Genomic DNA, 20,691 nt, shown 5'->3' on the forward strand with positions numbered 1-20,691 from the left:
TAGGGTCAGAATGACCTTTTGGCCGCAGCCGTCGCTCGCAAACACACTCCTTCATGAGATGTGTTAATACCTTGATATTGCATGTTTATAAAGCGCAGTCGCCGCTGTAAACAGGAAAATGCCATTGTGCCTTCGAGAAAATGGAGTCGAAACACAGGTGGACCTCAGACAATGGACTGGGGCTCATTTCTCCAAAGTGAGTCAGTGGGACAGGAGAAAGCACATGGCTGCAGAGTGAAAATTGGCGTGATTATCGTCTGATTTACCCTGCCACCCTGTAGCTCAGAGCCCCGTTGTGGGCCGTACTGGCGGTTGCCAATATGGAGAGAGAAGAGGCTTGGATTCACCCAAAATTTCTCTCATTTGCTTTCAGAACAGCTTCATCCTGCCTCCCACTCTCCCTTTTGCTCTCTCATATCTCACGCAATTGATTGAAACCCTAAACGGCAAGATCAGGCTGAGCGCAATCCAGCCTTTCTATGAATAGTTGATTGGATGTGATGGTGATGTGGTGTGTTGTTTCTTTAAGGGCATTTCAGGTCAGAGGGCGGGAGGCGGTGGGGTTGGCGGGGCGGGAGTGATTTTCGGTGTGCACGGCTGATACTGCAATGTGGCGTGCTGTGTTGTCCCATCCTGTCCTGAGCTGCGTCGTAGAGGCGCACAGAGACTCATGTCACTCCCTAATCAGGTCATCTGGCGTTTTGAAAATGCGTGCACGTAGTGCGTTAGTTTCTGCCTGTGCAGGGACTTAAAAGGTGTTTTTCTGCGCCTTTTTTAAATACACATCATTTATTTTATTGTGTGTGTCTGAGCCACCTTGTCATGTTCTAAGCTGCACAGATGGATGGTGTATTAACAGTAGGAGCAGTGGGCGTCTGTCACCGATTATTTCTTTTTTTTCTTTTTTTTTTTCTTGGTATTAATAATGTGGCAAGCCATGAGCTGACAGTATAGTGTGCAGCTAGTGTGCATTTCTAAGTGCAACAAGCGTTTGAGTGCATGCATGTTTGTTGCCCCGGTATGCCTCTGCTGTCCCCATCAAACACATCACGTTTTAAATCTCTGCGCATCTCAGTGCAGGGCATTTAAGTGCTTGACCTAATTTCTCTGGCAGCGAAGAATCCACTAGTGAAGGCCTTCCTCTGTGTGTGTTTGTGTGTGTATGTGCGCACGCGCGTGTTGCTCTGGGTGTTTCCTCCTTGCTTTTCTAACAGGAAGCTGATGTGGAGTTCAACTGAGGACAAGGAAAAGGCCTTTTCTTTCCACTGTGAATCATTTGAGAGAGAGAGAGAGAAAAAAATGAAAAAAAAAGAGGGGAGAAAAAAAAGAGACCAGGCCGCTGCATTGATTCAACCCTCTGCAATCTGGCCTGCTTCTCTCCCTCTCTCTCTCATTCCCTCCCTCTTCATTCTCTATACCTTATTGTCTATTTCAGCTTCTTTTCTCGCTCTTTTGTTTTATTTCTAGTTCGACTGATGTCGGATAGACAGCAGCGTTCTGGGGGGAATCGGCGGGTTTATAGAGAGTTCACGAGTCTTGTGAGAAGATGGGGAGGGGGGGAGAGGAAAGGAGAGACGAAAAGCAAATGAAGCAGAGCTCTGTGGGGAGCAGTGCAGGTTCTTCCGGTTCAGTTTTGACATATCCACAGCAAAAAAGAGGCTGTGTACATAGGAGGCAAAAAAACACCATAAACCACCTACACAAACTGTACCACTGGCTTTATTAAAGCCAGTGTTGAGGCGCTGCGAAGAATTCTGAATCCCTTTGTATTCCTGAAAGCTGTGATAATATGGGAATAACAAAAGCTAAAAATAACTAATAAACCCTGCTGGGTGAGAGATAAAGGGCTGAAATATTTAAGTAGATTTCCTGTCGCAGCTGCAGTGCCAGAGAAGGATGATTGAACGCTGATATCCCAAACTGTGATCATTTTTTGGACGTAATTGTGACATGGATTTATGTCTTTTGAAGGTCAGTGAGTTTAGTTTGTTCTCGAGACACATTTTACGTAGGATGATACCTGTTCCAAGAATCCAATACAGGCCAAGGCATATGGTAGAAATGGCATGACCTGAACCCTAATTGTCGATTATCTCATTTTCAAGGTTGCGTGTACATATTGCAGCAAAAGGGGATTTTTAGGAATTAAATAAGAGCAGATATTCTAACTGAAACCACCTACTCAGCCTCTTCCATGTGTTTGCAAAATATTTAACTGTTTGAGTTGTTCGTCTGCGAGATTGAACTAAAAACATAGTAGCACACGCTGCCGCTGCAGCACAACAGAAATAAGAACAATGGGGACACACTCTGGTTTTTAATGAACGCTTCTGTTATGGAAACACGCAGCTGCCTTTTATTTTGCCTTTATTTGTTGTGTGTATGTAGAACTTTGTATCAATATGCATGGCAGAAGGCTGCCCAGGTGCCCTTGAGCCTGACGCAGACCTCCAGCAGTGTCAGGGCTGTGGCTGTAGCTGACTTTGCGCTTTGACCTTCCTGAAGGGCAGAAAATGAATGTGTTTTATTATTGCACAGTCTGAATGGTCTTGTTTTTAATGCTGAATGGCTGCTCGTTTGCACAGTCTCCATTTCACTTGTCTTTTTATATCTCCTTTATAATGCTTGTTTAGTAAAGGAAAGTGATGAATAGTGATAGCTTTTACCTTCATTCAGCTTGTTAGTGCACTTAATGAAATTATAAAGTGTGTAATATTTTGCATATAAAAAAATATAAATCATTATTTAAATAAGATGAATAATTAATAAATGATTATGTAATTACAAATGAAACTTATGGTCGAATAGAAACGCGGATTCCAGCTGGTTCTCTGCCCAACAACACTGACATGTAACAGCAAAAATGTTCCAGTAAGAATGTCCTGTGCTCAGCTTGTGCTGGCACACGGTGGGAGAACAACACGCCACAAAACGGAGCGCCACACGTCCTAATCAATCACTGTTCTCGATCACTCCTCACAGTGCATGTCGAAACAATGGAGCGAGACATTTCACACTTTAAATTTGTCATTTGAGTCTTTTTTTTCCTTCTGTGTTTTGTGTTTTCGGTGCAGGGCAAGTGAGGACACAAGTGAAACCAGAAGACCTCAGATACTGCAGTGCAGGTGAGCACATGGTCATGCCTCACATGCAAAAACATCCTGTGTACAAAAATATTGTGTTGCTTACATTTCATACAGAAGTCGTGGTTGCAGTCTTGCTGAGTAGGGTAACATGAATTATAGGATTCATGCTGTAAAGGCAAAAGGATCAGAGCTACTGTATTGCAAATCATGTTATGTGTATTGCATTATTTAATCCATGTGGCTTTATGCTTCTCTCTCAGCCAGGCATCTTTTGAAAAAAAAACATTGTTTTATCTAAAAGGGACTAACCTGATTATATAATGTTTAAAGAATAAAATGTACATTGAAGCTTGATCTTGGAAAAAACAGCATTTCTAAATAATATCTCTAGAGTTTCTAAGCAGCATGCACTCAGAGTCGAATGCACACTCTGGGCACCGTTCCCCAGCTCTTGTGAAACTGTGAGTGATAACAAGACAGAAAATAAGATGATTAACACTCAAACTGACAATCTCTGTCTAATGTTTCAATACAGTCAAGTATATTTTTAACAGACTAACAGTAATAAGCAGAATCAGATTTGAGCAATGAGACGCAGTTTGTCCAGCAACATCGACAGCACTCTGATTTTTCCCAGTGAAGAAGAACGATGCCTGGCTTTAGTTTTGGAGCGTCGTAATTATGTAGGACAGTCAGGGGGGATATGGCCAAAGTGGATTTTATGTAAGAAGACTCTCTGGGAAGAAATAAAACGGTGTGATCTTTTTTTCCTCTTACGTGAAACTGATCCCAACAAAGTGATCAGAACATTATGATGTAGTTATAGAGTTTATGATATTTGAAAATGTGGTTTTGAGTGAATTGTGCTGTAAATGAGTAACTTTTTAGTAAATTAGGACACTTTGGTCATCGTCTGGCTGGAATATTGTGAATTAAAAGTTGAAGAAAGGATTTATGAGTTGCTGTTTAGAAATTTGTGACAACAGTGTCAAATTAACGTGCATGGACCATGGAGGTGTGTGAGTGAATAGAATTCTTGACAAAAAGATTTGTAACTGGTGTACGTGTCCCTGGCCCCGGTGAAATCCTGGTTGCAAGTAGTTTATCATGTTTGTTTTGTCTCGCATTGACGACCACATGGGAGGAGTTCACCGGTGCAGTATAATTCTAGTAGTGTAACGTCAATATCAGGCTCAGAGTTCATTTGAGTTGCTTGAAACTCAATGTTCCTCTTAATCTTAAGTATTTCCTATGTGAGAAAACCACCCCTCCTCCACACACATGACAGTGTCGCATACATACAGTTTTCTGTTTAAAAGTTTACACTGAATCAAAAATTCATCCTCAAGATGTTGTCTTTTAATTTGGTTGTGGTCGATCAGTTGACCTAGTCTTGTGTCATTTCCTGTGATGTTTGGGGTTCACTGCCCTTTTGTCATGTCATGTGGGAAATGTATTCACCAAATATTCCAAAAATGTACGTGTTCCAAATAATAGTCTCCTTCAGTTTAAGCAACATTTTGTTATGTAAATCCTCAAGCATGGAAATAACTTGTAACTTCTGCAGACAGAAGAAAGTACAGAAATTGCAGCTGACTAAAAGTATAAAGTCTTAGAAAGAAATATCTTTAGTGGTAGTACAGCTTTTAATTTTTGTGTATACTCATTGTGTTGTTCTACATAGCAAGCTGCTCAGGTCCACAAAGCAAGCTTTTAAAGTCCATAAAAAAATACTTGTTAATGCTGTTAGACTAAAGTCTGGTCTGTCATCTCTGCAACGCTCTGTCTCTGCTGTTTCTCTTCCCTCTCCATTTCCTCTGCCCTTCTCCCTGCAGAGTTTTAGCTCATGTGTGACCTCTGCAGGTGTCACTCATACAGCATGGCTGACAGACCCACTGCAGGATGTGGGATCAGCTTAATTTTCTTGCAAAGCCTACCACATAAAAATAGGGAAAAAATATTCATACTTACTAATCTCAGCTTTATATTTACAGAATTTTAGATTTAAGTTTTTACTCAATGGGGGGAAAAAAGCAGAATTGGAAAAAAATCCAGTTTTGTGAGTATGAAAGCAGCTCTTTGTGTGGTGTAATTAAAGTTCAGTCACATGATAAATTTATTTTAAAAAAACTCAGAATATTTAGATTTTTCATCTTTTCACAGATAGTTTATGAAGAATAATTTTGGTCAACATGGGGTGAAGTTTCAGTAAAAACAGGATTTAACCCACAAACACGACTGAAACCAGGCTGGTAAAATACTGTTTAATAAAGGTAGAAAACAGACGAAGGCAGGAAAGATGAGGCACTTATCAATAGGGGTTCAGGCTAGAGAGCAGGAGTTCAAAAAGCATGTAGGGGGTCACAGCAGGCAAAACTAAGGTAGGCAGAGAAAATGGCTGAAAGGCTGAGGCAAAGTGACAATAGATAATCTGGCAGAGAATGAATGACAGTGGGACAGGATTTATGCCACTGCAGGATCTCAAACAATAGGAGAGTTAGTACATGGCAGGGGAAAAGGCAAACAAGGAAAATGGAAACGAGCAAGTAACTGACACTGTGACAGAACCCGCCCTCCCCCTCAAGTGACGACTCCTGATGTGCCTCCCGGCTGGTCTGGATGACTGTGGTGAAACTCTTAAATCAGGGCCGAGACCAAACGCCCCTGGCCGGAGTCTAAGAGAGTTCCTTAGGACCGTACCCCTCCCAATTGATTGATTACTAGAGACCACTCCCAAGCCGGCGGGAGAAGCCATTGGTGAGGAGGAGGGCTTAAGTGGACTCTTTCTTACACTTGGGACAATCCAAGGGCCGTGTTGATGACCTTGAAGATGGGCAAGAGGCCCACAGTGCAAGGAGCCAATTTCCTGGACTCCACCCTCAGATGAAGGTCCGGTGTATCTAGCCTGTCCTGGGATGTAGCAAAGGGCTGGAGTGCGGCAACGGTTGGCGCTTCTCTGGTAGTGGTCAGAAGTGTTAAGGAATGTGGACTGGGCCCTCATCATCAGCCATCATCCGGTGCTCCCCAGTTATCAACCACCACGCTTCTCATTCCAGAGAGGAGTCGTGGTGATAACTGAGGGAGCACTGGACTGGAGAAAGGCTGGTGGCAGAGCTGGGAGCGGTGTTCTGTGCGTACTCTACCCATAACAATTGTTTGAACTAGGGGGCAGGGTTGTGGAAGGAGATGCAACACAGAGGTATCTCCATCTTCTGGTTCATACGCTCTCTCAGCCCACAGGATTGTAGATAGAACCCAGAGGAAAGGTCGACTGTAAAATTCTTCCCAGAAATGAGATTAATTTAGGCCCCATTTTAAAGTCAGTGTCTCTAGGGAGACCACACAGGCAAAAACATGTTGTAGCAGCAGTGGGGAGGAACTACACTGGCGTGACTGAGTATCCTTGGACTGAAACTGGTGGGACTGTTCAGATTCTTGGGAGATTTGGCAGAAGGAAACATTAAGTTGAATCTGTAAAAAAACAGACCCCACCTGGCCTGGTGGGACTTAAGATCTTAGCTGTGTGGGTGTATTTCAGGTTCTTGTGGTTGGCCTAGACTGTGCTCCACCCCATCCAACCAGTGTCTCCACTCTTCAGCAGCTCTCATTACAGCTAGCATTTATTGCTGCCAATGTTGTAGTCCCTTTTTGCTTGGGATAGTTTGTGAAAAGAGAACATGCGGATTTGAAGCTGTTGGTCCAAGATAGATTGCTAAGAAACAGCAGCGCTCACTGTTGTGTCAAAGGCGTGAACCTCCACTACAAACTGGTGTGAAGTCTCAGGAAGGGTGAGGACAAGAGCTGTGGTGAAACAATGCTTTAACTCTCTGTAGTCCTCTTAAAGAGACTGGGGTGTCACAAAGAAAATATTCTTGGAGGTTAGGGCATTGAAGGGGCTGACATTCAACTGTAGTTTTGGATGAAGTGCAGGTAGAAATTGGCGAACCCAAAGAAGCATCGCAACGTGACCTTGGTGGGGTCCATCTGGATGCTGCATGCAATGACAGTGAACCCCAGGAAAGATGCCTTAAGAGACATGGAACTCACACTTCTCTGCCTTTTCAAACAGCTGGTTCTCCAGCAGTCTTTGAAGGACACACTGCACATGTTCCTGCTCGGTCTTAGAAAAGATCAGAGTGTGATTCAAATATACCAAGACAAACTTGTTTAGCATGTCCCAGAGCATATAATTTAGTAAGGCTTTGAGAACTGCAGCAACATTGGTCAAACCAGAAGGCATCAGCAGATATTCATAATGTGTACCAGGTGAGCATTCTTGAAGTTGAACTAAGAAAAAACAGTGGCCCCCTGTGGCAATTCGAAAGCTGGGTCGTAGAGGATACTTGTCGTTAGGGTGTTACTGTTGAGATCCTGGTAAACAATGCAAGGACGAAGGGATTTGTTCTTTGTGCCCACTAAAAGAAACTTGTGAGAGATCTGGAAACTCAGATCCAGAGGAATCGATACGAGTGACATGACAGTGATGCCTCTCACCTACGATAACTCCAGAGGACCAGTCAGTATGTGGATATCTGATGAGCCATGGAGATCCCAGAATGACAGGAGGTTAAGGTGAAAGGTGATCATTTGATGCAGGGTTGACACCTTCTGGTTGGTTGGTTGGTTGGTTGGTTGATATGCTTTTGATGTTTTTTTCCAGCAGATCTTTTTTCTCCCCATTGACAGTGGATTGGTTGAAGAGTAGGTAGAATCTCACTCAACCAAGACTGACCACAGCCCTAGTTTCACAGTGATTACCTGACATGCCCAGGTGGATGGGGACAGTTTTGTGAGTCACCAAGCAAAGTTGGTGTCCATTGAAGGCCCCAGCTTCCATAATTTCGGCTAGGGGTACCTACATTCCTCATTGGATTTCACACAGCCAGAGCTGAGAAGTGATTGTTGAAGTCTTTCTTGGTCCTTTTTGGCTACAGTCACCGGTACTGTAACTGCATTAATAGATGCGCACCAAAATCCAAATGGCAGCTGGCTCGACCCTATACTTGTGTGGTGAGCCTCTGGTATTATCATACAACTTTGGCAACAGATTTCATGAGTTGTAACTCCGTCAGTTCATGTAGGTCGGTTTCTCTCTGCCAATGATTTACTAATAGAGCCTAACATTAGCTAGCTGTCATGTATTAGGTAAGGTTAGCTCTTGTTTTGGCTGGCCTCTGCCAGACTAGCATAACATCAGTTAAAAGTTAACTTTAACCACCCTTGTTCAGTATGAAAAGAGAAGCAAACGTTGTATTTTTGCTGCTTGGGAGTTCAAGGAGTTCAAGGTTATGAAAGACATATTTTAGGTCCGTAGTAGGACCGTATTCTAGATGTGTAGGGTTCCAGACTTTAGAACGGACTGAGCCTTTCTTCTCTCCTTAGTACGCAGATTTTATATAAATCACACTCTCCTTGCCCCTCCTCTCAAACCCCTCCCTCCCCTTCACACCACAATGGTTTCAGAAAGTTGAAACTTAAAAAAAACCCAACTTGTCGGCATTAAAAAAAAAAAAGAAAGACACTGAACAAAGAGTGATATGAAGAAAAAAAGTCATCAAAAAACACACCACAGTGCAAAAAAAATTATTATTTTTTTTAATGTGTGTGTTTTATTTTTCAGTGGATTTTTTTCAGTGCTGATGTTTACCAAATTCTATTTTCAAAGCTAAAACTTACTGCCACGGTTTTATTCCATAGGATTGGTCTCTCAAAATGACAGCGGAGTTAATAAATGGCAGGGGGAAAAAAGCAGTCAAGAAAAAAAATATAAAATAGGATTTGGCTGACATTGTGACACACTGAGGGTTGATGCAGTTTAATATTACATATCTACAATATTAAACTAATTGTGCAAATATGGAAGTTAATCTTTGTCATGAAATATACTGAACAGGTACAAGAGCCATTATTTTTAAAAGACATGATATAAGTTACAAAGGAAACAATTTAGAGTCAAGGGAGCCAGAATTTAAAACAGTTGAAGTGTTAATTATGTTAGGGAGCTGCAACTCATTATCATAAAAATAAAATGCAATACATACATAAAATTAACACCACAAAATTAGTCTTTACACATTTACAGTGTATGGGATTGAGAATATGTGTAAAGTGACTTTGGTTGGTTGGTTTACCTCCCACCACATCCCTACTGTTGCAATAAAATCCTACACTTGATAGAACCAGTTTAGTGGAGGTCCAGTAGGCAGCAGGCCTCAGATCAGGTGTTGTCCAGATGTGCTGGTGAGAGCCATCCTCAGGCTCCCACTAATCTCTTATTTGGAGAGAAGAGATGGAACAAGAAAGCCCTCCATGACCTCCAAGGGCCCAATGTGCTGTATACTGTTAAAAAAAAAAAAAAAAAGCGTATTCTTTTCGTATCAGAGGAAGATTTGTCTCGTACAGACACAGCAGCTTTGTGTCACATTTACAGTCAAGTGAGCACAGAGTCGAGTCTCTGTCCCACACACATCGTATTTCATTCAAAGGTGGTTTGTTTGGCATTTTGATAGATATGTTCATCCCAGAGCCTCCCGCAGTGCCTTCATTTTTAGCAACAGTGACTGCGTTTACATGCAGAGGAATTCTGTTTTTGTAACCCGGTTAACCCAGTTGTGGGTTGACTCACACAAATCCCATATCTCAGCTTGAATAGCTCATACTCTGATTATGGAAAACCTCAGTCGGGTTGTCTGGCTGTCTTCCATTTTCGTGGCATGTAAACACCTTACTCATATTATTTTTGACTCTGACACAAAATCATACTCCAGTATTATGGGTTAAATACTCATCATTACAGTCACTGTGGGGATTATTTGTTTCCCCCCATGTTTACATGCACACTAATATTCCAGTATTATTCAGAATATGATGAAGGTCATGTAAACAGCATTTTCTGTCTGGATATTCCAAATTAGGCCCTTTTCTAAATTAAATATTTTCTGATCAAGAAGTGGGATATGGAGATATTATTCGGGTTTTATGGGCATTAATTGGACATGTGTACAGTGCATTCAGAAAATGCATTTAAATGTCAATGCATCGTACAAACCCACTAGCTAACAGTTTACAGTGGTGGGGTAAAGAATAGAGATGCATGCCCAAAAGAAAAGCTCACATTTCTGTTTTATTCTTGATATATGTACAGATATTTTAATGCAGATCTTTTCCAGAAGATGGTTGATAGATAGAGAGAGGGAGGCTGTGCTCACACATTAGAAGTCTTCCGTCAGTGAGAAAAACTTTGAAGAAATGTCATTTTGATGCTAAGAGGCAAAATGATGTCTCAGGTCGTTACATTTTTTCATATATTCACTTGATAAATGACCGATTACGGCACTTTAATCAGAGTATGCACAGCTGCATATAAACAGATATGTTTGTGGAATATTCATTTACATTATATATGTTAACAGGTTAGTGGGAATACTGTTTTTTGTTCTTGGAGAAAGGTCAAAAAACGGAATATTTTGTGCACGTAAACACAGTCAATGACTGGTCCAAACTGCTCTTTTAATATAGTTATTTATTTATTTATTCTCTCTATTTGAGATCATATCTGTTTCTCCACCACTTCCCTCCTCTCTCTTCTCTCTTTCCCACTTGGTCCCTCTCTTCATTTCCTATTCTATACCCCATGGACAGAATTAAAAAAGTAGGATATGATATTAGCCACAGGGACTCACTGAATATCCTTGCAAAAGCCAAGGTGGATTAGGCAGTGTCTGATTATCAGGCACCACTGGTGTCATGCTTGATAACAGGAACAGTTCAGGTCCACTGGTGTCCAATTACAAAGTATTACATACAAGGTAATTATGGGGTAAAGTTCAGAGCAGTGTAACAGTGTTTGTGATTTAGTAAGGGCTGAATTACCGCAGAGGTGTAAGGTAACTTTATCTTGTGTGTGTGTGTGTGTGTGTGTGTGTGTGTGTGTGTGTGTGTGTGTGTTCATGAAGGAGAAAAAATGCAAGTGGATGGCTGCTCTCCACCAGACAGCCAGAATGAACTGTGCAATGGCTAAAAGAATCTCTCCCTCTCTCTGTCTCTCAGACTGGGGGCTGCCCTGCCTCCACAGAGCGCTCGGCCACTGCTGCATTGTGGCCCGGGGCCTCATTTGAATGGGCCTTTAGTATTTTGTGTGAACAAGTCAGCGCCATTTGCATTTGTTCCAGTCACAAAGGTTTAACAGGTCAATAGGGACTCCCTGGCAGAAAACTAACACGCTAGGGTACCTTTTTTTTTTCTTCTCCCTCCCTCACGTCTCCTCCATCGCTGTGGTTGTCAGGCACCCAGCCGGCTTGTCCTGGTAGTATGTAACTCAAGCATGTGGTGTGTGTACATGTGTGTATAAGTGTGTGTGTGTTTATGTGTTTTAGGACATGATTGGTGACAGCAGGGTGCAGGGTTGGAAAATAGGAGCTAATACTCTCCAGGCCGTGCTGACAAAGGTTCAATTAACATACAACTTATAGCAGTAGCTTGTTTGAGTGACAGAGAGGGTTTGTTTAGTGTGTGTGTGTGTGCGTGTGTGAGAGAGAGAGAGAGAGAGAGAGAGAGAGAGAGAGAGAGAAAGAAAGGGAAAGCAGAGACTTTCTTCTACACATACACACCTGCACATTTGTGGCTGCAGGCCTGCAGAGTTTAATTTCCTGATCCTGGAGTATTTACACTCTTTAATAAATTTGTAACATGGTGTTGAACAATACGTGACAATATGTGGGGGCTAATTGCACCTCACCCGCTTCACCGCAAGTGTGATGGCAGGATAAATGACCATTGTACCATTTATGAAGAGATAAAGTAACACCTTGCTTGTAGGCTTCTTAATTTGTTATTGCTCTTCCTTGAGACACATTAAAGAAAAAGTCTCCTGTTTAGAGGATTTAGAGATAAACAAAAAAAAGTTTCTACCATTGTTTGCTAGAGATGAAACAGTATGAAAATATCATTTTACAATTATAGCGACCAGAACAATCATGGTGAACAGAATTATCATGATATTATTAAAATGTACTGTAAATGTTCAAAAAGTACTAATACACACACCAAGTTTAACTTTGAAAACCACAACTAAGAGTTACAGAACTTTTTGTTTGCATAAGCGTTAATTAATAACATAGCCAATACTTTATGTAAACATATTACTCGAGTATCTGTGTAACTGACGATGTGGACAGCAAAACAAACCGATGTAGCTGACTACAGTTGTTGACTGTTGCCAACTGGGTTCCCGCAGATCCCTAAAAAGTCTTAGAAGGCATTGAATTTATTAATCTAAAAATAAGTGCTTAATTGGTATTAAAATGTCGTAAAACAATCTCTGAAAAGCCCCCAGAGTTCCCAAAATAATCGGTAACATCTATTTTTTTTTTTAAGTGATTTACCAAATGCCTCTCACATGACGGTCACACAGATCAGGACAGTGGAACCAGCAACACTTGTGTCCGGCCAGGATGCTGAGAGCTGAGGATCCACTGTCTGCTAGCTAGCTGTCACTGTACCCTGGACAACAAGGGGAAGTACAGATATAATAAAAATTTGGCCGCTGCCATTTCACCAAGATTTTACGACATGGTTGAAACCAATACAAGGTGTACTCCATGCAGAAAGTTTATCCTAATTTGGCACAATGGGAATTAAGGCAGTGGAATCCCACATGCAGGGTAAGAAACACAAAATTAGCCAGAAAACCCGCCAACAAATGCCAGGTGTTTCCCAAAAAGTCATGTTTTATGTTACAATAAATGTTTAGACATAACTGGCCCTAATCCTGAGTAGACTAATTGGTGTTTTTTTTCTCCTTCATTTTCGGTCATTGTAAAATTGGTCTTAAATTTCATCCTGAGTGACATTAAAAAGTCTTAAAAAGTCAGAAATCTAACTGGCTATATGCTGTAGGAACTTTGTTAGGGTGCAGTTATCAAAAATGGTTTTACAGTCGTACTAAGAGTCGAAAATTGTGCAGTGGTTAATCGTTAAACCAGTAACCGCATTATCCCTGTTGTTAGCATTTCTGTTGAAAGTAATGGAAGCTGTTTGTTTGCTTAAATATGTCAAACTAGCTTAGAGCTAGCAGTGCACGTATCTTTTAAAAGATGTGCTAACATTTGATGCCAAAACAGGAAACCTTTCAATCCTGTTTCTAATACATGTTAATAGCCACATAAAAGCTTCTGTTGGGTCAGGTTAGAATCATTTCACGTGTCTAATCACTATCTTGCTACTTTGTGCTTTTAGGAAAACCATTACACACAGTATTGGTCTTAACATTGTAAATGTTGATGCCAGCAGGCCTGTTTGAGGAGAATATCTGGAGAGAGCAGAATATCGTCTCATTAAAGATTTATTGTGATTTTTGGAAGGATAGCAGACATGACTTTTTATGGTCCTATTTTCTCTCCGAGTGTAGTGTCTGCTACTCGTGTTGCAGGCCTGGGGCTCTCACAATCCAAAACCAGCAGCACAGGGACAAATATGCTTGTATCGACTGAACACTTAAACATGTAATTATATTTTTAAAAACGTGACTTAGTGCAAGCAGCTTGAAATAATAGAATAATGCCCATCCTCAGCATTTCCATCCACGTTCTGTGGGTTTTAAGTGCAGTCATGGCAGCAGGGTGCCCCAGTGCTCAGAGAGATTGTCCTGCATTTAAAATGTCAAAGGCTGCATCCTCACAAGAGCCAGGTGTGCCGCTGAAGGGTCCTCAGGCAGGAAAGAGAACCCCCCCACCTGCTCACTCACTCTGGGTGAGAGCCTCCACCCGAGTACCTCATGAGTGAATATACTGTAAAAACTAGTGTTAAACTTTACACACCGCTGACAGCTGCCCATTGTATACGTCTATTTTTGTAATTGCGAGGAGCACAACAACACCGCACAATCAACCTCTGCTTCTTTTATCACGTTTTCTATTTACAGTGCAGCTTTATCAAAATGTAATCTTCAGCAAACAGCGTGACACACAATTGGTATTTACCGCAGTGACATTGCTCACAGTATTATTTGGATATACTGTATTGTGCAGAATGAAACATAATGCTCTGTCCAAGGTCAAGTCTGTTCACACATGGGAGTATGGATTTTCTGTTGCAACACTTCGTCTGTGCCATATACGTCTGACTTTGTTTCCATGGCATTTTTTGTGTAATTCTCCACGAATGAAGTTGCATTATTTGGGACTGGAAATGATAAATTGACCTTGTAAAGCTTAAGAAAAGTGTTAGTTTGAACACAGGTAGGAAGTGCAAACTGTATGAATGCCCTGCACGCTAAATATATGTATACAGAAAGGGTGTTTTTTGCAGCATTGAGGGCAGATGAAAAAATTCTGTCGAAAATAAAAAACTGAGATAAAACTCGAGCTTCTTTCTTGTGAATGTCTGCACTCCCATATTAAAGCTTGTTCCAGGCATTAGCTAGTTTAATCACTGTGTACACTAACATGTACACTATAAGGGACTTGCCTTAGAGACTTGGCGCACGTAGCATAAATATAGCAGAATATACAGACACAGTGTATATAGTGGGATACAAAACTATGTACACAGCATGCACAACTGTACACATGATTAAAACGTGCACTGGTCGTATTTATATCAGCATGTTACAAGTTGTCCTGAAGAGCGTTTCACAGAGGTATTTTACAGACAGTAGAGGAGGGAGAAATCAAATATTTTGTGGCAGACCTGAGTGGGAGGCATGCTTACAATTGCTCCTGTCATGCTGATCTGAGCTCGACTGGTTACAGTGCCGCGCTCTGCTCGGCTGTATTTCGTTTGGGATTGTTTGTGTTGAGCTGCGTGACCCACTATTTAGACTTCTGTGCCATTATCTTTTCAAAAACTTGCCGCACTCGGGTCCCAAGCGAAGAAAAGCAAAGCAAGAGCCCAGCGTCAGGTGCTACAAGCTGCTAGCTAGGCCTGTAGCCAGGCCCAGAGAGCCAGACCTGGCAGCTCCGAGGCTGCGACGTGTGAAACGCTGCACACAAAGGAGCTCGCTCCATCTGTATGCACCCTACATAGGCAGGCTTTTGTTGCAGCCGACAGGCACATGACTGCTAGCATCTTAACCCCTGAGAGCCAGCGTCTCTTTTCCCCTCTCTGTAGACTGCACACTGCAGTAGACACCAACGTGAGTTAATACTGTGGGGAGAAAAACAGCACTTGATTTAAGTAAGAGCTATTAATGATTTACATGTTTAGTGTTTCTTTGGACTTTTCGTTCAGTAAAAACTCCCTAGCAAATATATTTAAAAAGAAAAATAGAATATAGATACCAGAGTTTAGTTTAAATGTTTCTAGACTTATACTTTAAATTCTCAGCAAAATGAATGCTATACATTGTTTGAAGAACTGGATCAGGGCATCGTTTTTAACAATGATTTGGGGTTAATATCGAGGTCAGCCATGAATAGGAGGACAAAACAAAAAAAAAAGTGTTGAGTGTTTTCACATGAAATATATGTAAAAATATGCAGATGAATATTTCACTGTGCTGCTGTATAGATTTACAAAACAATAATTATGCAGGTCAGATGTAGTTTAATTTCCACATCTCAGCTTTAATTGCATTTTCTGTTTACCGCCAGGCCGACTTTGCTTATTTGTCTGTACGTTCTGCAGAAAGTTGTAGGGACAGTTCAGAAATGAGACCGCCGACTCCCACTGGGAGACCCCTCTGTAAAATCCAATTAAAGATAAATCACTAGCATCGAGACTCGACGGCTGCAGCAGTTAGGAGATGCTCTGACCTATTAGCACTCCTCATTTTTCAATTTTAGCGTGCTACGTGGACGTCCTTGAGTAGATCATTAAGTCGCACGCACACACACACACGCACACACACACTCTTTCTGTCTGGGAATGTTTTTTCTTATTAAACCAAAGTGAACCAGCAATTAAAAAAATGAAACAAATTATCTTCTAAATCCAGAACCTTTACTTGTGAATTTCCTGCTCACATAAATAGACACTGTCGGTTTCATGTAGACGTGTGCGTCACGTTACCCTGTGTAACCCAGACAACTCCAGACGTGCGTGTGCTTGAGTGTGAAGCCGGGCAGCATGTGTGTGCACACTCGATATGAAATCAAACAAACACTCTATTTGGAGTGTTCCTGAACCCTTAGTCAGCTGAATTGGATACAGGCGACAGAGACGAACATGCTGTCACTCACTGAGATTAAGTGCCTGATATATATTTTTTTTTAAATCAGAAGAGGACAGAAAGAAATAATAGGAAGGACAGAGAGGATGCAGTTAAAATCAAAACACGGCTTCACATCCCCCTCCGCCACCACCTTCCCTTCCCTCGTATGAAATGTGGGTGTACGGTCCCGATGGGGGCTGGGGCGCCGAGGGCTCCTATCTGAGGCGAGCTAGGTCACGCAGGCCCGTCCATGCTGCACTGGCTCTGTGACGTGGCATTGAACTAGAACCAACAGCAGGTCCGAACCCTTTAAGAGGTGGTACCACTCCCTGCAAGTACCAGAGACCTGCATGTACGCAGATGTTTGATAAGCAAAAATGAGCATTTATTAATGAGGATGGACCCTGAAATGTGAGCAGCAAGTAGCTGGGAATCAGGAGAGGTGTGTGTGTGTGTTTGTGTTGGGAGGAGGGGAGAGGTGGGTAAGTTTCAAACATATAAAATGCATCTCTCTCTCTCTATATATATATTTTTAATATATCTTTTTAACCTGTCTGCAGTATATAATTTGCCTTTGTTCATGTGCATTATTAATAAGAAGTTATTCCAGAGTGTGATCAAAAATGTTAAATGTTTGAGCTGAAATGTTGCAGCCTTGAGAGCACTTGACTTTACATTCAGAGCATTTTTACTGTGTCACGCACCATTGAGGAATATTTCGATGCCTCACAACAAAAATCAATTTAATGCAAGCTTGAATGAGACCAAGGTGACAAGGGTGGCAGCATTAGAGTTTGTTGTAAATTGAATTTTGTCATGGCCCACACTGAAAATCACAGGGAAAAAGCAGCCCCTTTTTGCGAAGGATCAGAGCGGCGTTTCTTAGTTCCCTTGATAAATATCCGTGTGATTACAGTTTTTTAACGTCCTCGAGATGGGCAGCGTATTCTGTTAGCTAAACGAGACACCAAACTTTTCTAATAAACCTGGCAAAATGACCCAGAGAGGGGAATCTCATGGTTAAGTAAAAGTAGGATGATGCTTCTTCCCAAAAGCACTGCCTTTTCTTAAATGAGAGAAGAGCTGCAGAACTGGACATGCTCGTAAGGCTGTCAAAGTGCTGCTTGTTTGGGATTTATTATCTGTTTGGCTGTTTTAAAAGCTGTTTAGGACACTTGTCTCTGGCGAGCGCAGGTCCGTCTCGTCTCTCTCCTCTTTTTCAACCTTTGCTCTGCTCTGCTCTGCTGCCGAGAGGGCTCCCTCCACACACAGGAGCTTGGTTTCTCAGAGGTGAGTGGCTTAATGATTATCAAAGAAATACATTTAAATCAAAGTCCTCCGTCATCGCCCTTGATAAGTGTGAAATGTGTTCGGAAAACACTTGAGGACGTTTTTTTGACCTTGCAGGCTTTCACCACTTTGTTTATTTGAAATTTCAGTCAGCTGCTTAACCCCTCTTCTGCATTTGTAATGTAAAAGTTTTAAAAATCGTTTTAGAAAGTGATGAAAATGAATAATGTATTTAACACTTAACTTTTAAATGTGAAATTAATAAAAATGTATCTAATTTAAGCAGTTTGCAGTAATGATAGCTGCATTTCAAAAGGATCATCATTAATAATAACACATTCAAAATGTCTGAAAGGTCTGAAACTCGTATGATTTTGCACATGCAGATGGACGCGTGTTTTCTTTACAATTATGTATTTTTAGTTTCCCACCTTTCTAAAGAGATTCAAAGTTTCAGAAGAATATGACATCCTGTCGAAAAGCTTTCTCAATAGACTTTAATTACACAAACAGAGAGAGAAAATTATCTGTCACTTTTAAGGGTTTCCAACTGAAACTGCAGCTTGAGTAGTTTATAAAAATGCCACATCCTGATTTTTAAACAATAATTATGATGTGTTTTTTATAGTATCATTTAGTCATGATGAAGCTGTGATTGAAATGAAGTGCTCTGCATTTTCAACTTTGCCATGTTACTTTGCATAGTTCTGTTTATGAAAATAGGTCAAAGTTAAATTTATTATGAAATTCTGTGCAGCAGAATGTGGGAAAAACTGTATTATCATCATTCTGTTGTTAAAAAATACAAAATCTTTTCAGAATAAAAGTTTGTCCTTTTGCAAGGGTCCCCCTAGGTGAAAAAAACCTGCATTGTCTTTAATCTTATTAGGTTATATTAAATTTAGAATAGAAATTGTCAACTTTTCCTTTTACAAAGTCCCATATTCTGATAAGTCAGTTTTTAAATGAATTCATAAATCCATTCAAGGTTTTTAAAAATTTACTCAAAGCAGAAAAAAAACACATTTTGATCCCTGACTGAAAAAATTGCCTCCTGAATGCAGGCTCACATTAAATTACCATTATTCTATTTTAATAATACTGCACGTATACGATGTATATATATATAGATACTGCATATTTAGATGTATAGATATATTTGTTTTCTCTTTTCCTGTTTTTTAAATAAATGTATTATCTTGCATTTGCTATATTTCAGTTATATTAAAAGAGAAAGAAATGCTGTTATAGATCAAACTTTTCTTTCTTCCTGGCACAAAATAATTATATTTCATACTCTTTATGAACTTTGAAACAATTAAAATACTTCATTTGTCACTGACATCTTTTGAGCAAAAAGAAGAAATCATTAAATATAATGTTAATGAATCAAATTGGATAAAAAGTGTTGAGTTTATCTACACATGCTGAGCCTGGTCCATGACAGGCTGCACAGGGTTAACCTTTGTATCTGTCTGGTCCCAAAGTGACTGAAGGAATTCTGTGTCTCTCACAGTCGAGTCAAAGTAGGTTTTTGTTTTGACGTTTGTTAAAAAATAACTTTGTTTTACATATACACCTATGATGCACGGTGAGCAACGTTTTTGTAGCGATTTGGCAGGTCATAGGCAGTGTGTGAGTGACTGCATCACTCGGGCCGCCATGTTGTCTCCTCCTGTCCTCCATTTTGTGATTCTGCCTCTCGGTTCTTGCTCACCTGCTTTTATCGAAGTTTTGCAAAACTCTCTCTGGCTCTTTATCAAAGTGGGAAAAAAACATTTCTATTGCTTTATTGCTGTATTTAATTTTTTTAAGACCCATTAGGCTTTTTTTTTTTATTATCGAAACAAATATCCTGATGTTTGATAACTTTTTAGCCTTAAAGTGTCTCTATTAAAAAGTGAAATCTGCCAGCTACTGCAGCACGATTAAAGCTGCCTGGACAGGCAGAACTCCTCAGAAGGAGCACTGCGTCCTGTGTGACACGGCGTTTACCTCTTAGAACAATTTGTCCATGTAATCAGCAGCACCAGTGTTAGAGGTTGCATGCGACGTTAGGTTTTACAGCTCTACAGCGTGAGCGGCTGTGACCCGTAGCCCCATAATGGCCGCCGGGGGTCACGGAGGTTAATAGAGACTGATGTATGAGGCCCCAGAGTGACATCCCAAAGGGGATGGCCCCTTAATCCTTATTAGGCCTCTGTGTTAGTGATCCTTACCTTTCAAAGCAAACAGCACGCTCCCTTTGCCGTGGGGCCCCGGCCTGCCCCCGGCGTTACACTTCTGACCCCGGGGTCGTGGCCTTTGTTCAGAACCCTTCAGAGACTGACCTTAGGGGTCACGGCTGTAATAGAGAAGTTGTCGAGGCGCGTGCTGCCGAGGGGCCCCTCAGCAGACCACCTCGTAGAGGGAGCGGGGCGCACCGCACTGGTCACCGAAGAGAGAAGGAAGTGTGTGTGTGTGTTCACCGGAGTGTGAACGTATAGATGGCTGTAACTTATAAGGTGAAAATACAACTGGGGTTATATGTGTGAGTTATTACCGTTCAGGACAGCGTCTTAAGCTTGTAAAAATAGACCCGAACTTTGGCATTTTACATGCAATAAGTCATGTATTCATAGAAGTGGCTGCCGCAGAGAGGGCCACATCTCTCTTTACTGGCATTCCCACGTGGTTCTACTTATTTTACTGCATTTTATTAACTGCTGACTAAAACCTATAAGAAATACATAAAAGAAAAGGCATTTTTGATGCAGAAAGGTGTATTGAATTTCTTTTATTTTTATTTTTTTACTGTGTCTAATGATGAATTTGGTCTAAGAGAGCTGATCTGTTCTGTTCCTATAAAGGCAAATAATTTGTTGCTTAATTTCAATTCATGTTGTGATTTGTCTGTATTTATACTGTATGTTTTTTTGGCACTGAGTGTTTAAAAATATTTTAGCTCATCTTTTTCTTATGCACTGCTTGTCCTAGGGCGGTACAGCACCGAGCTCTGTGTGTGTGTGCTATAAATTGGACCTGTGTATGTTGCTGGGTTGTGTTTGTCGCAGTGGATCCGTGGGATGATTCATAAGGATGTGAAGGCACCGGGGGTCTGATAAGACCACTGAATCAACAACTCCATTGTTTCGGCTCATGAACTATAACTCATTTTGACTGCAA

At 41.1% G+C, this 20,691-nt stretch overlaps 1 long non-coding RNA gene across 2 annotated transcripts in view; it reads left to right on the forward strand.

Moving 5' to 3' along the window:
* LOC125883040 (uncharacterized) overlaps window positions 1-20,691 on the forward strand; it is a 36,971-nt gene that overhangs the window by 2,115 nt on the left and 14,165 nt on the right. For both annotated transcript variants that reach the window (XR_007448441.1, XR_007448442.1), the window contains one exon: window positions 3,075-3,125. This is a non-coding gene — a long non-coding RNA (uncharacterized LOC125883040). The remainder of the gene's footprint in view (window positions 1-3,074; window positions 3,126-20,691) is intronic.

The sequence above is a fragment of the Epinephelus fuscoguttatus genome, linkage group LG22 (assembly GCF_011397635.1).
Source record: "Epinephelus fuscoguttatus linkage group LG22, E.fuscoguttatus.final_Chr_v1".
Classification (NCBI taxonomy): Eukaryota; Metazoa; Chordata; class Actinopteri; order Perciformes; family Serranidae; genus Epinephelus; species Epinephelus fuscoguttatus.